Source organism: Cydia pomonella, chromosome 11, assembly GCF_033807575.1.
Source record: "Cydia pomonella isolate Wapato2018A chromosome 11, ilCydPomo1, whole genome shotgun sequence".
In the NCBI taxonomy this organism is placed as follows: Eukaryota; Metazoa; Arthropoda; class Insecta; order Lepidoptera; family Tortricidae; genus Cydia; species Cydia pomonella.
The window spans coordinates 16,995,497-17,012,248 of record NC_084713.1 but is presented as its reverse complement, the minus strand read 5'-3'; the positions used below and the strand labels follow the sequence as shown (position 1 = coordinate 17,012,248).

The following is a 16,752-nucleotide window of genomic DNA, read 5'->3' as shown; positions in this document are numbered from 1 at the left end:
GAAAATCCCCTGAATGATCGATTGATTTTTGCTCGATTTGACGAGGGCACTAGCGTGCCCTCAGATAATTCATATAAGTACTGAACACACAAATGGATACTTATATTTTAAAAACTCGTATCGATTTATAACACTCCCTTCGGTCGTGTTTTCATTTATCACCACTAGTTGCTAATTTCCTAATTTTTCGCACTAGTAACGTAAATAACTATTACAGTATTACCTTATTATGAATACTCTTCTAGAAATTGAAATAAAACTATATTTATTTATTTCACAATGTGCAATATTTAAAATTTGATATTGAATTCATATATTATTTTTGACGAGAATACCTAAATCAAGCAAATATTCTTACAGATTTCTGAAGGTTTTTAACGTTCGCCACTCCCGGTGAATAACTGTCTATATACAGTTGTGTGCAATATAATAGCAGTACATAAGAAAATGTAAATTAAGGGAAAGCAATAACTTTAGATCAATAATATTGTATCTATTTATATAATTATTCTGCATTACTTGATATTGTTTCAAAATTAACTGGAACCTTTACTTAAATGATATTGGAATTAAAAAAAAATATCATGATAATCGGCTGTTTTTACTAAGTTGCGGAAATTCCTATAAAAACGTAAAAAATACAGATGTGTACTATAATTGTAATTTAGAATCTTTCCTATTATTTCCAATCAAATCTTTACATCTAAACCCAAGTCATCCAGAAAAAAAAAATTTCTATAAGACGATCTTCGTCGCAGAGTGTACTGCTATTATATGGCACACATTTTATGAATAAGGCATTGCGGCTAACCTTTTTCTATTATCATTGCTTGTATTGAAATAGTGCTAATTCTTAGTACCTATGTCATTAATTAGAAAAACAAATGAACCGCTAGGAAACCAAGTGGGACCCAATTAGGTAATGAGAAGAACAATCAAGTGGATCGAAAAGTGCTGCCGCGATGTTTATCGAGGGTTCTTATTATTACTAGAACGAGAGAATGTTTACGAGTTGCGATATAAAAAGCGAAATACTGATTCCAGTCACGGTTCGGGACACAATATTGGTGATAATAACCTTGCCTTGACAGTGTATTTCATAGAATATTTTCGATGTTCATTTTGTGTGTTATCCGTGGTTAGTTCTGTGAGCAAGTTCACGGAAATAGCTTGAGTTTATTTCTGGATTTATAAAATAAATAAATATCGTTCAATTCGGTACTCTGTAGGTACTGTAAAGGTGTTATCTTATATAGATATATTTTGTCAAAGGGACACAATCGGAGTAATATCCTTATGCCTTTACGCACCAGATTATAATGTTCTCGCTCACATATTTTTGTTCCTTTGTCCCTTTGTATATTTTTTTTCCATGACTGTACAGTCAGCGTCGCTGACTGACGCTGACTGTACCATACTATGAAAATATGTACAATTATAAAAGAATCAAATTAATTTTAAATGATTATCGTTTTTTTATATTATGGAACTTAGTAATGCACACTTTATTATTCGCTTTACCTCACATATTTATGCTCATAAAATTTAACTTCGAATAAATGATGGCACTTTACTTTTAATGCGAGACTTTATTCTCTGTCATGGCTGATTACCGAAAGGGTCTTTGCTTCAAATTGGTGACTAAATAGCAATTCATATGCAAATATTATATAAACCGCCGTCATCGGGTTCCTGTTCTACATTTTTTATTTATTTTCACTTTCAATTTACGCCCGTAAAAGCCCACCTTGCCAAGAGATAAAGTGCCCACTTTATCTTGGCAAGCCAACTCAGAACACTCTTTTGTAGTAAGTTCCGTTCCTTTTCATGAAGCTACTTGATCCCTTGGGTGCAGCGTGCACTTTCCCGTCTTATTTAAAAACCTTGTATATCGCAAGATATATTGTGAATTAGGAAATATATACACGGGCAGTGCTCTTATACAATTGGCTTACAGATGCCTCGTGTAAAAATAACGGAGTTTTCAATAAATAAAATTAATAAATTGCTTCATAATTATATTCTTGCTTAGAATTAACAACCATGAATTACATAATAAAAAAATCCTTATATTTCAAAGTCCATAAAATAAAAACTTACAATTAAGTCACATTATAGACATATACATTATTTATTTAAACTTTATTGCACAAAATACAAAAAAATAATGTACAAACGTCGGACTTCATGCCTAATGGCATTCTCTACCATTTGCGCTAAACAGAGACATATGTACTTAAAAATAGTGCAAGGAAAAAGAAACATGATATTTATTAGGACTATCGAAATAAACTGAAAAACCTTGATACAATACATATAAAATACACTAATAAAAAAACAATATACTTACATATAATTATATGGACGCTACTCGAACTCTTGTATAAGCAGATACTTATGTAGCAACCGCTTGAAAGCTAACTTGCGCGGGGCATGTCTTATATTGAGAAGGAGCGAATTCCTGGACAGCAAAGGAGACATAAACCCAATGCGGAGAGCAGGAATTTAGAGTTTCAGAACACGAGATGTACGCAGTTTACAACCGGGACAAAGGGAACTTATTATTTAGATATCCAGGAGCAGAAGGCTTAATAAATAATCAACGTCATATATAACATTTTTTACAGTACATATGGGGCTACTTTATAGCACTAGTGCGAGAAGTATATTACGTTACTGTGTCGAACATTTAAAGGGCCATATGTACTGTAAAACGTTGTACGATACATGTGCGAATAGGTAATTCGCAACTCGTGTCGATTTAAAACACTCCCTTCGGTCGTGTTTTAATTTATCGCCACTCGTTTCGAATTTCCTATTTTTCGCACTTGTATCGTAATGTACTATATTATGCTAGGCCATGCAAGAATGGTTCTCATATGGAACCTGCTCACAATCATTATCAGGATGAGATTTGTTAATAGAGACGTTTGACTAGATATCTGATACAAATGTTGTATAGGCTGTCTAATAATTTCTAACTTTTAATTTAACACCGATTTTATCTTTTTTCTACTATTCGGCATAGTAGCTATTCGAAACTATTCTTTGGTATTTTCGAAAATATTTTGGTATATATTTTGTTATTACATCTATTACACTTTAAATTTTACATTATAATCAATAAGGTTAAAATACAAATTGAAAAATTTTAGGGTAGAAAGGGGGGTTTCATTCCATTTGTGGAAGGGCGGCGCCGTCGTCAAACCCAAGCCACCTGGCAGCGGACTTAAGGCGCTGGCGCGTGCCTCGGATGCACATGCTGGTGGCACTATAACGGCGATACTGATCCTACATCTCAGCCAGCCCAGTATGGTGCTTAGTGAGCGGTTCCATCGTTGAGATATTGTTTCTGCCAAATGTTTGAGGAAGGAGCACATTTGGGGTGCATAGACGCTGTCAACAGAAGTTACAAGTGATGGGGTGAAAGTTGCATGTCGCATTTCGTAGGCCTTGGAATATTTTCTCTGCTTTTCGTCTTCGACTGATTTTAGTACAGATATGATGACTTCCCGCCAGGAAACATAACTTTTTCGAAAACGTGTCGGAACACGTAATTGCCAAGGGTTTTAACGACCAAAGTGACATTTTAAATAAACTCAATTAATTTTAAATACGAATGTTGTTGTAGTTAAATAAAAGTAGCTATTTATGTAAACAAACAACATTGTAGTATTTGAATTATTGGAGTTTTTATTCATCTTAAAACTTATGACCTTGAAAAACTTGAATAGATTTCTATTTAATTAGCTTGTGAAACTAGATTACTTTTTACAACCGTATATTTTTTGAACGAAAATGTGTAGTAACGAAGGTATTAATTTTTAATTAAAGCAAAATATGTGAGAGGATGGATCCTAGTGGATGAATTTTTATATAAATTTATTTTAAGTTTTAATAATTAAAAATCTACATATACAGCTTGTCCAGCGGCCTTTTCGAGCGCAAAGTGCAATGGGGTTAATTTCCTGAGTGTTGCGGATTAATTAAATCCTGGTTTTTAGTTCCTGGTACTGCGAACTGCGAGGCAAAAAAATACTCCTTTTATGATGAGAATTACAAGCCACAATAAAATATTGAAAATACATTTTGACATATTTATTTTTACTTACAATCGTAATAATACTTTTTCTACATACCTAATTAGTTCAATTTGAACGCGTGAATGTGTTTGTGAATGCATGTGCATAAAAGTGCATACAAGAAATGTTAACTTCACATAAAAATAATAGAAAATAATATGTTCAGTAAAAATAAATATGTTGACTATTCTTGAAACGTCTAATTGTGACAGCTGTCTGAATTCCAGAACCAGGGCCCTTATTCGACATGCTAAAAGTGACGTTTCGTGTTGATTTCCATTTGATGTGAGAAATATTGTGACTTGTCGAATTGCTATTATCACCACCTGTCAGTGAACAATATCCACACTAGAGGCGGGGCGTTGTACCGGAATAGTTTTTGGAACAGGTTATTTGTAATAGACTACTTTTAGCTTGTCGAGTATTAAAAAGTACGGACTTTGATTTCTGAAATAAAACAAATATGAAACTTTTATCACCTCGTACCTCCATTCTTACCGTTACTTTAGGTAAAATAAAATTTTGTTAACAGATGGTCGTCTCGGTGTCTGTTGTATCTAAAAATAATGTAATAATATATAACAAAAATATGACAATAGATTCATAGCCTTCACTCAAAACGTCACCATATTTCCGACCCTTACCGAAATAATAAGTCGATATTTGTATAAATAATCCTTATTTGTAAGACGCCTAAGCACGGCAAATACGTAAACTGCCTATTGGGGGTCATACTCGTAAAACTGGTATTTTAGACGTACTTTTGGTACGAGTAACAGAGACGTACTTTTGGTACGCAGTCCCAGCTCTAGTCAGGATTCTAGTTGTCAAATATAAGCGTGTCGAATACGTATTAGTTAACTGTCAAATGAAATTAGATCAACGGTAGACTTTTTTGTCGATGGGTATGGCTGCCATGTTTGGATTTATGACATTTAAAAGGGGATCCTAAGGCAGAGAGTAGTTTTACCTGTACGATTTTGATTCTTCTACTGGACGCAAGATGGAGTTAGCTGCCAAATTCCGATCAGGCTGACGCAACTAGGAAGAAAAAAGTTTTGTATGGAATTTGTTTCGCAAATCATTGCCAACGAAGAAAAAGAAAACGTCAGTGCTATTTATTCTGTCAAGTTTACGTCAAGTCTACTGTCAGCCTAATTGCTTTGTTTGTTTTGAAGGCTTCAATGTTTTGTTCGGGTATTTCGTGTAATTTCTTTATTATTTAGTGCAAAAATCGAAAATAGTCAACCGTGATCAGAGTAAAGAGCGAGTTTGTTACAATGCCAGCGAGAAAACGGTTTACTAAGTGTGAAATATGTGGCAAGCGAGCCAATCGAGAAACGAAAAAAGGGATTATTATGGCGAAATTTCCCTTGGATGAAGACTGGTAAGTATTGCTTTAGATACTTTTGACCTTATTTTGTTTGGGTCTGCAGGCTATAAACACATCGAAAATTAGATATTTTACATTATTTTTCGTTGTGAACTAGGGATGTACTATAACTATCGATAACTGTAGTTTTATTTTTATATCAGTGTAAATAATTAAATTAAATATGTGAAATTTCCTTAGAACTAGCATGCAATATGACCATAATTAATTAGTCGAAGATTAATAATGCATAAATTATCTATTACTTATGCATTAATGGTCATTAGTTAACATATTTTTTTTATCTAGTGATTATTTAATATATTAACCTAAAATGTAAGAAAATTAATCTCTGTTTTTATGATAAAGGGTTGTTGATAACTAGATGCCGAAAAACATGATTTATAGATGCATATTAGCGCGAAATAATCAGTTGATCATCTCATTAGCAAACACATGGAATATAAACTGTAGATAAAGTCATGTTTTTCCAAGGCTGTATGTTTTCAGATGCAGGCAGTGGGCCAAATTAGTTGGGAACGAAGACCTGATACATCTTCCCATAGAAAAGTTACATTTATTCAAACATGTATGTGCACATAATTATGAAAATCAAGCATTTAATAAAATAAAAAACGACTTAAAAACTGTATTAAAATAATTCGGGTCCACATTAAGCCCGACCAGATAGTAGTCCAATTAAGAACTATCCACTATATAACATACAACTTAAATGTGGACTCGATGCTAACCTGATTTCGAGTACAAAATTTGTAGACAGGAGCCTATGTTTCAACCCTCCCCATTTTATCGATATCGATAAGAATCGTAAGCGTGTAGCGTACTACACTATTTAAATCGCTTATGTTGGTACTATGGTTCTTTGACAGTTCTTTGTCGTACATTTTGGTAATGATTTGCGAAACAAACTGATTCCACTCGCTAGTATGGAAGTCCCGTCTCTTAAAACGTAGTGATTATATATGCTCTTTGACAATGACATACAGTTGCGTCGATGTAGATCTATCATAAAACGTACATGTGACGCATGTGACAATTGTCCAGGATGAAAGAACTATCTTGACAATTAACATAAAGCAATACAATACCACAAAATGTCAACAAGAAAACAGATTTATTATAAAAATACAAATTATATACAAAGCTTCATTTTAAAACCAATGGTCGTGGGTCCTAACCCCGGCTCTTAACAATGTGCATCTTGTAACATGTACCGATTGCTTTTCAGTAAAGTAAAATATATTATCATGAGGAAGATGGAGTAGCCCCAATAAGGTATATTTTCCCCTCTGGGTTAGAAGGTCAGATAGTAGTGAGACAGGGAGATATAGTGAAGAATGCGGAAAAAGAAGCATTTATTGTGTTGTTAGGCTAGTTCTTTTTTTCAAAATTTGAAAACGAACGCAACAGCATGCTTAAAGCCCCCTGTGAGTCAGAATCTGTTAAATTCAGGCTTAAGACGAAACAGGAGCTGAGCCCGTACACAAATTTGAGATTTTTAGGTAAAAGGTAAAAAATATCGCCGTCGCGCTGACGAGTGTGGCACCCCGTACCTAGCTAGAGACTATCCCTTGTGTGTGTACCAACAAACCAAATTTTAGACAAATATGATACGTCTTCTTCTTCTTTGTCGTTGTACTCTTTGCAGAGCGTCGTGGTCAACTGCTGATATCAGGCGCAGATGTTGCTTGCCGTAGGATTTCTCGCCATTTTTCGCGGTTGGGGGCCATTCTGGCAAATGCGTTCAGGGGACCCTTCATGGCAGATTTGATTTGGTCAGTCCATCGCATAGGTGGCCTTTTGCGCGGTCTTTTTCCGTTTGCTCTACCCTGCACCACTAGACGCTCTATGGAGTCGTTGTTCCTCCTCGAGACGTGACCGAAAAAACTGAGTATGATATCTTTACGAGAGTCGAAAGGCGCTGCTTGATACGGAGTTCTTTAAGGATGGAGACATTAGTCCGAAACTCGGTCCAGGATATCCCCAGCATTTTCCTCCAGCACCATATTTCTAGGGCGTCTATCGTCTTTTCCTCTGTCTTTCGGATAGTCCAGGTCTCCGCAGCGTATAAGAATATAGGAAAAACGAGGGCCCGTACAAGCCGAACCTTCGTGGTGTTTGTGACATTTCGGTGATACGTAGCCTATACGTAAAAACTAGCCAAGACAAATCCTTTATAATTTCAGGATTTTCTACACAGCACAGAACATGGCACCCATATAGATCTCAATTCCGTTGTCGGCGAGTCAACAACGACACATATTCTTAATATTGAACTTAATTGGCTCTCATTTCACATTTATGTTTTAAATTAATTATAGGCATAGACATACCATATCCTATTGTAAGTACAAAGTTTCAGAGCAATCTAGCAAGTCATTTTAAAATGAGAGCGTAACTACATTTGTATGGAGAACCGAATTTGCTGCGGACGCACAATGTAGCATAATCGGATTAGGACCAACCTCGAAATCTCTGTAACAGTCATGAAATTTATTATGTATGTAAATTAAAGGCCCCTTTTTCATGCCCAAACCATTTAACATTTGGGGACCTCGAGGAATCCGAGCCATCTTGGAAAATGTGTACCATCAACACAACAGTCAACATTAAAACTTATTAAATTCTACACAAAAAAGTCCTCGATATCTTTGCAGAACAATACATCTTGTTATAGAGAATACTTTCTGAATCTAAGTTTAACGCTTATACACTTCCAGGGGACATTCTCTTAAAAGGAATCTCGGAGGAATATGAATTCTATTTTTAACTATACATTTGTACGTGGTCTACCCCAATATTAACATTTTACTCTACTGTGACTAAACCAGAAAGAAGGGTTATGGGTGTAAGTACTGATGATTCAGTACACCCAGTAGCTAGGTATTAGGATACTGGACGGATTTTTTTAAATGACGTATCGTTAAATTTCTCTTGCCATTCACAACCTACTTTTACTTGTTCTATTAAAGAAAAATCAATACAGCCGCCTTGAGAGGACTCCGAATATTAAATCATATTTTTTCTTCTAGCGCCTAAACTATTGAGCGGAGTACAGTAAAACAGACATCAGTAGATCCACAGTTAGTATACAAGTGCTATGCAATACAAAGTTACTAAAATTAACGGAAGAAAAAAGTTTAGGGCTAAATAATACGTCATTTAAAAAATCCGTCCAGTATCCTAAGGTACAGGCTGTCCTGAATCCTCAGTACTTATACCCATAACCCTACTTTCTGGTTAAGTTGCAGTCAAGTAAAATATTGATATTGGGGTAGATTATGTACAAATGTATAGTTAAAAGTGGAATTTTTATTCTTCCAAGTTTCCTATTAAGAGAATATCCCATGAAAGGGTATAAGGGCTAAATCTGGGTTTAGCAAGTATTTTTTACAGCAAGATCATTTTTTTTCGCAAAGATGTTTAAAACTATTTTATGTAGAATTTTATAAGCTTGAATGTTGCCTTACACGATTATTGAATAAAGAACGTAGATTTAGAGTAAAACGCGAATTTCTCCTGGATGGTCCACATTTTCCAAGATGGCTACGGTTCCTCGAGGTCCCCAAATGTCAAATGGTGTGGGCATGAAAAAGGGGCCTTTAAGGGGCGTATATACATACCAAATTTCATGACTGTTCAGACATTTCGAGTTTGGTCCATGTACGTAAACTGTAACTGTACTGCGGACTCAACCTTCACGTTATAATTTTTTAAGTATTAACGTTGACATAGTAACGAAAATAATAAACACGTCAATTGAAGTAAACAATATTATTATATGCAAGAAAATTTTGCAAAATAGGTACATTAATGATTAATATGTAAAACACCATTAATTATTGAATTAAAATTATGATTTTGTGTTAAAAAATATGAGACCAATTATACCTACAGCCCGATTACACGGGCTACATATTAAAAATGATTATCATGGAAACAGTATATATACACAGGTGAACAAAGTTATAGTAAAATAGGTGCATAATTTCAGAGCTTGCCTGGCCCACCTGTACCACCTACCATGACCACGGCCGTCTCCTACTATTATTTTTTTCTAATACCTATGGCCTTACTAGCGAATAGTATTCCATGTTCTTGATCCAGAATTTAAACCCTTAACTAAATATTTGTGGCACTTGGGGTTGAATTTGAAACTCTAGGGCACTAGCGTGGCTCTATGAGAGCGCCTTATATAGGCTTCTGGTGACCAGAGGATCAGCATTGTTAACCAGCGCGGAAATGCACCCAGCCTTCTGGGCACCCTACCGAGCGACCAGTATATAGGGCTAATATTTTATGTATACGTTTTTGACTTAAGTGTTTTTATCATGATATTTAAACTTACAGATGTCGAACTACCAGCAAAGTTTTTGAAGAGGTGTAGTTTTTATATTTCCTGGTACCATCGCGCACACTGTTAAACTGTCCATCGGTGTACCTTATTACAAAAGGCATAAGATCCACCGATGGACAGTTAAGAGTGTTGCTGTTTGTACCAAACTGATACAGGAAATTGGAACATCAGTAAATAATCTACACCGAAGACAATGAAATATAGTCACATAATACTTTAATGTTTTATTTTATTAAAGAAATCGGTAAAAAAATGTGTTAACTGAAAAAGATAAATTTTATTTTATTTGTAGCTGAATAACAAAATATGTATTTAATCTCCTTTTAACATAGGAATTCTCTTTGTGTAGGTACATATAAATAATAGGTACAGGTACTTAGGTCTTGGTAAGTAATATAGACAGTACAGTAGGTCTTATCTTAATAATTTGAAATCTCATACATGCGTTCCGATATATCTGATGGCGACTGTACATACAATGGGGTCGCGTATACGAGTACAAAGAGCATTAAAATAGTTGTTGATAGACCAAGTGAGCGAGCTACTATGGTACCTATCTTTATATCAATTTTATGCATTATGTAATAGCGCAATACAGATTTTTTTTTTTACAAATATAGTATTATTTTTATAGTAATAAAGGTTATTCATGAACCATCTCGTAATTTAAAAAAAACGGACTTTATCTCTAAATCATATGCCTTATATTTACAGATGTGTTAGGTTACAACTTGGTTCGTGAACGTGGTTTAGAAGCAACTTGAGACTGGGTGCGGAGTAAATTGCATCAATTTTTTTTACAATTTTGAGCGTTTATAGGAGAATATGTGGAGCGAGCATTATTCGACGTGTAGGTGTGGGTTCAACAAAAAGATCGCATGTCAATAGTTCTTTATTGTCGTTAAAATTCAATTAATAATCGCCTTTATCGACCATCAACTGTGTGGTCACTTTTTAATTGATTGACGTTGTCAGGTACAGTTTCACTACTCGCCGCCGCATTGTTCATAGCGCATTACTTATCCTATCGAATACAAGATGTCGCTGATTCCTGTAAACTTATGTTTAAAAAAAAAAGACGCTTTACTCTATGCCATATATTGTAGGAAAGGAAGGGTATTCCCTGTCGTACGTCAAAAACTCCAAGATGGTGCCCAAGCCCATGGACAAAAAAGTCTAGCAATAAAATCAACACTTGTCAAAATTTGACATTAGCAATCCACAGTCAGGTGACAATCAAATCAAACCGAACCACTTCGAGTTCAGAGCCATTTCAAACTATATAGTAGTAATAAACAAAGTTGATTTTTGTTTGATTATTTTTTCTATGAATGAGTTTTGATTGTTCCAAATGATAATATCCACAGTTGATAGAATCAACACTTGATACAATCAACATGCGATAGAATCAAGTGTTGATTTGATGTGGACGCGAAATTTGACAGTTGTGCATCTCGAATAAGGCCCCAGAGTTTAGTGACAATTGATCGCTGGTTAGCAGAGCAGCGTCAATATGCTATTGAGGCGTATCATACCAACATTTAGTACCGCAATGCGTAAGTTATGCAGAAAAGGTTGGAAAAATGCAGATTGATAGGAAATTTTCTTTTATAAAAAATAAATACTTTTGGTTTACGTTTTTTTTCTTAATCAAATTTTGAAATAGGAAATCTGCCGCTGGATACCCTTTATATTTATATATAAACATAAAAGTCTTGACTGATTGATTGGCTTAAATAAATAGATAAAGGGATATTTTGAAATTAATCCCTTAAGCGAGCTTCTTCCGTATATATATTTCAGCTAGAACTTATATTTTACGAATAAGACTTGAACGCATGCAAAGTCGTTCACGGTGCGCGCTGTGAGGCTGTGGAACCAGTTGCCCCTATCGCTCTAACCGTCCCACGGGCCGATTCGAAAAATGATTATCTTGGAAATATCTTTAAAAGATCGATAACCAAACGACATGTCAAAATTGATGTTGATTTCGATTCCGCTGTGATCTACCATATCCATATCTACTATCTATGATATTTCTAACGTCAAAGTGACATTGGTTGCCAGAATCGAGCTGCTTCTGTGAATTATACGACATACAAACGATATCTAAATGAGAACGTATCTAAACCAGAACTTATCGCTATCGTATCTCTTATTTCGCTTCCGCTGTGATCCCAATAAGATCTATCTACGATTTTCTAATGTCAACGTGACATTGGTTGCCAGAATCGAGCTGCTTATGTCAATTATACGAGATATAAACCATATCCAAATGAGAATTTATCTACATCAGAACTTATCGTTATAGTATCTCATTCTTCGAATCGGACCACCAGTCAGTAGCGTCACTCAATACGAATATTTAGAAGCTTTGTCAGTCCAACCAATTGTCATTTGGAGTATTTTATTTATATACTCTAGTATGTATGTACTTTTATTTTATAATGTTATTTATGTATTATTATTTCTCTCATCTACTCGAAAGGCTAGCTAGAAGAGGTCCCTTATTCTGTAAATTTTAAATGAACCTATGTTGTGAACAATAAAGTGATTCTGATTAACTACTAACTTTTTTCCGGAAGCTGAGTAAAAGCTAAAAATATCGTTGTTATTGTCATTCGTATTTATAAAACTTTAACCCAAAGGTCGTGCCTTAGAGATATGTACTCGTATACCGACATACTTACACGTGCCTGTAAAAATGACAATATCATTGATCTTAATCAACATTTTATTTACAATAATAAAATACATAATGGATATATACAGAGGATTATTATAACCAGCTTAAATCTAAAATAGGCCTTTGAGGTATTGTACCAAGGATGCTGGCGGCATTTCCTCGTTGTATCGCAATACTGATACGTTGTGCGAGGAAGCCAGCTCTTCGGTCACTAGTTGGGTCAACCAGACGTTTCGCGATTTCCGCACAAATCTTGTGCGCGCTGGGACCACATAAACCTAGAGTTTCAACGCCAATGTTAATTATGTAGAATTGTTCCCGCAACTGTTCCGCCCAAACCGTATATTACTAAAATTTTGTTGCTTTCATCGCACGCTTAACATAGACTTCTCGCAACTAATTATGAAAGTTGCATTGTTGGCGCCGAAACTGTGTTGGTCGTAGTTTTCAATCAGAATAGCTAACTATGAACGTGCAGTTAATTTAGTGAAGAGCTCGGAAAACAAATTAGGACAGATGGCAATAAAATTATGCTTTGACGAACGATGGCGACTATTTTTTTACTCGCCTATGGGAAGGGTTATAATTTTAGCAGTCTATATATAGATGACGCACTACACAATTGTTCAACTGGATAAATTTTAGCTCCTCAATTTCATCATGAGCTGTACCAAATTATGGCTAACGACAAACAATACATTATGACTTATAACGTCATGGGAAACAATACAGACCCACTAATATAATAATATGTGCTCATCACTCAAATAAATGCCCTTACTGGGACTAGAACCCACGACCACTGAGTCACTAGTACAGAGCTCTGCCAATTGAGCTACCAAGACCGTACCCAATACAGCGAATATTTCAGGAACTATAGGGAGGCTAGCGACATCTACTGTTATACTTCTTAAACGACTACCGGAGTTCCAAGTCATATTGGAAATTCACCAGTAACGATGCGCTATCCCGTGCTGAATTAATTTTGTGTGAAGCAGAAACGTCTGTGCACGATGCTATTAAGCTTAGTAATAAATTAAAAGGTATGGAGATAATTTGAGACCTATACTGAGGAAAGGACATATAATAATCATAAAAAACCGGCCAAGACCATGTCGGGCCATGCTCAGAGTAGGGTTCCTTAGTTACTCTTCCGTCACAATAAGCTAAACTGGAGCTTAAAGTATGGTAGATTGTGGAAGGGATGAACTGTGGGTGTACGTCTTTTTACTATGAAGGGGAAACTTTTTGCGATAACTGAAAAACAACCAAACTAATCATATCCGCTATAGTTTTCATTTAATGTTTTTCTTAAGCTCTACTTTCAAGATTTTTTTCATATTTTTTGGACCTATGGTTCAAAAGTTAGAGGGGGGGGACACATTTTTTTTCTTTCGGAGCAATTATCTCCGAATATATTCACTTTATCAAGAAATGTTTGTTGAAGACCCCTATTAGTTTTGAAAGGCCTTTCCAACAATATCCCACACTGTAGGGTTGAAGCAAAAAAAAATGTGCACCCCCACTTTACGTGTAGGGGAGGTACCCTAAAAAAAAAAAAATTTTTAGATTTTATTGTACGATTTGTCGGGTTATTTATTTATTTATCTATGCCAAATTTCAACTTTCTAGCACTAATGACCATGGAGCAAAGCCTCGGACAGACAGACAGACGGACATGGCGAAACTATAAGGGTTCCTAGTTGACTACGGAACCCTAAAAAGACTAAACGTTGCTCTAGGCTATTCCGTTGTAATTAATTTAACAATAATCTCACATTATTTTAGCAAAAGGAAGCGTAAAACACCATAGGTCCTTGTGAATCTGAAAAGTGAATAAAAAGGCTACATGCAGTTAAGTTGAAAGACGCACGGAGCTAGATGTTAATACAATTCCTCAGCTTTTCTTGTGACCAAGAACGTAACGTCATGTTCGAGACGTAATTGTACACGATTAAGTTTTGTTTAGTTTAAATTGTATGACACGACCGAAATACATAAATACAAAGAAAACACCCATGACTCAAGATGAAGGAAATTTAGTTGCGTGATAAGCACAGATATTTGTTCCCGAGTCATGGGTGTTTTCTATGTATTTACGTCATGGTGTCTATACCAGCTATGGAGGGCGACGATCATGAGCTCTCATGTGGCTGACGTAGCCTATTTTTGCAGTAAATGTACGGCCACACTCACCGCAGGTCAGCAACCCTCCGACTAAATCGTAGTTGATGACCGCGGGTGGTCGGGCCTTTCACTCGTCACGCTTCGCATCGAGTTCTACTCGCCTCTGCTCTTCAAAGGCTTGAACTTTTGTAGTCGCCGTACAGAACTGTATTGTACAGTGAGTATTTCAGTATTTGTATATTATATATAAATCGGTGACTCCTGGAAACTCCTAAAAACAACTGCTGTAGGTATAATTTTTTATGTTCTTTTTGTGCAATAAAAATATTTTAACTTATTAAGATAAAAATAATAAAGATAAGTCTTTATATATCGTTGTCTGAGTACCCACAATACAAGCCTTCTTGAGCTTACTGGGGGCCTTAGTCAATTTGTGTAATAATGTCGTATAATATTTAATATTTATATATTTATTTTAAAAATATCATATTATACTGTATTATATAATGTACTTACATACGTTAAGGTAGTGCAGTACTGAAAAATTAATAATTATATCATAAAAAATGTGAAAACTATTTATTAAAACGGAAATTTATAGATTTGGATCACTATTAGAATCTCACAAACTAGTCGGCCAAAGCCTAGATGATTACGCTAAATTACGTTGAGTTTAGTACTCTTTATTTCCACTATATTGCCTTTACTTATTACTAATTATATTATAAATCTGTCAGTTTCTCTTTTACCTCGTTACGGGTAAACCGACCAACCGATTTAGATAAAATTTTGTGTGAAGATATTTTGAGGCCTGAGAAACGTCATAATATAGTTTTTATTAATTATTTATATTCCACGCAGAGGAAGTTACGGGCAGAAGCTACTCGTATTTAAGAAATAGATAAAAATAATAAAGAATCCACAAATAAGTACTTAAAAACACTTATATATAGATAAAATTAGCGTGGCACGTCAGGATATCCTGCATATTTTCTTGTGTAAATCGAACAAAATTAATTTATAAAAACTATCATAATACATCTATAACTACTTAATTTTTTTTTTCACCCCATACACATTTTTCAGATTTTTAAATATCCGTTTTTGGGTCAATAAATAATTTAATTATAAAAGTTGTTAAAAATCAATCCAAAATATATATTACATAAAACATTAAAACTCACCTCAAAACCCCTTAAATCTTCAAATTCAAAAGTTTCTAACTCAAAACTTTAACTTCCACCATTACGACACTTTTAAGTTTTCCATAACTTAAATAGCATTCTTAAACGAGTTACATCACCAGTCTAAGTACAATATTACACTAGATTTAAACAATTTCGAGTTTCGAACTTTTACTCTCTCAGTTTCGTAGACCCTCTACGACCGCCTCGCGTAGACGCCTGCTACGAACTGGCGCTACGTACCGACTACGCCACGCACAAGTCTGTGTAATGAAAATTTTTGATCTAAGTGGTGATCTGAAGCTCCATTCGACTTGTTTCAAAGACAGCAAATGATATTTCACCATTTTTATCTTCACCCCCATTCTCTGCGGTCGTAATTTTTCTACGATATTACAAGTTTTCATTTAAGAGGGCATCGCCCGTCTAGTGGCGCCCTCAATAGGGGAAGGGTGTTTTCTAATAAACCGATCCATTCCTGTATAATCCAGTACCTACCTATATTAATCTTGTAGTCCTAATGATTCCCCAACGTATATGTGATATAGTTTTACTTTTGACTTCATCACCTTAACGGAAAATAGTGGTCACCATTTGCGATTTAGGTGGTGAAGCAAAAAAAAAAACAAATAGCATCAGTGAGACTACGTCACTAATATACTGGATTATACAGAAATTAATGGGTTTATTAGAAAACACAATCCCTCTAATGAGGGTGCCACTGGACGATCAGTCCAGTCTTTATATTTATTTTAAGAATATAAAAACCGGTTTCATAAAACTCGATTTAATATCGATGAAATCCGGTCATGCATGATATGGTAAATCTAATAAATAAATATGTATTTTCAAGCACCACTTTAATATGATTTGTGGAAAAATACAAACTCAATGTAACCTTAGGTTATCTGCGACGGTTTTTT

General features: G+C 35.0%; 1 protein-coding gene across 2 annotated transcripts in view; it reads right to left on the bottom strand.

Moving 5' to 3' along the window:
* LOC133523031 (octopamine receptor) overlaps positions 1-16,426 on the bottom strand; it is a 68,662-nt gene extending 52,236 nt beyond the window's left edge. For both annotated transcript variants that reach the window (XM_061858538.1, XM_061858537.1), the window contains exon 1: positions 15,830-16,426. The gene's annotated coding sequence lies outside the window, so the exon portion shown is untranslated. The remainder of the gene's footprint in view (positions 1-15,829) is intronic.
* Positions 16,427-16,752: the final 326 nt, after the last annotated feature.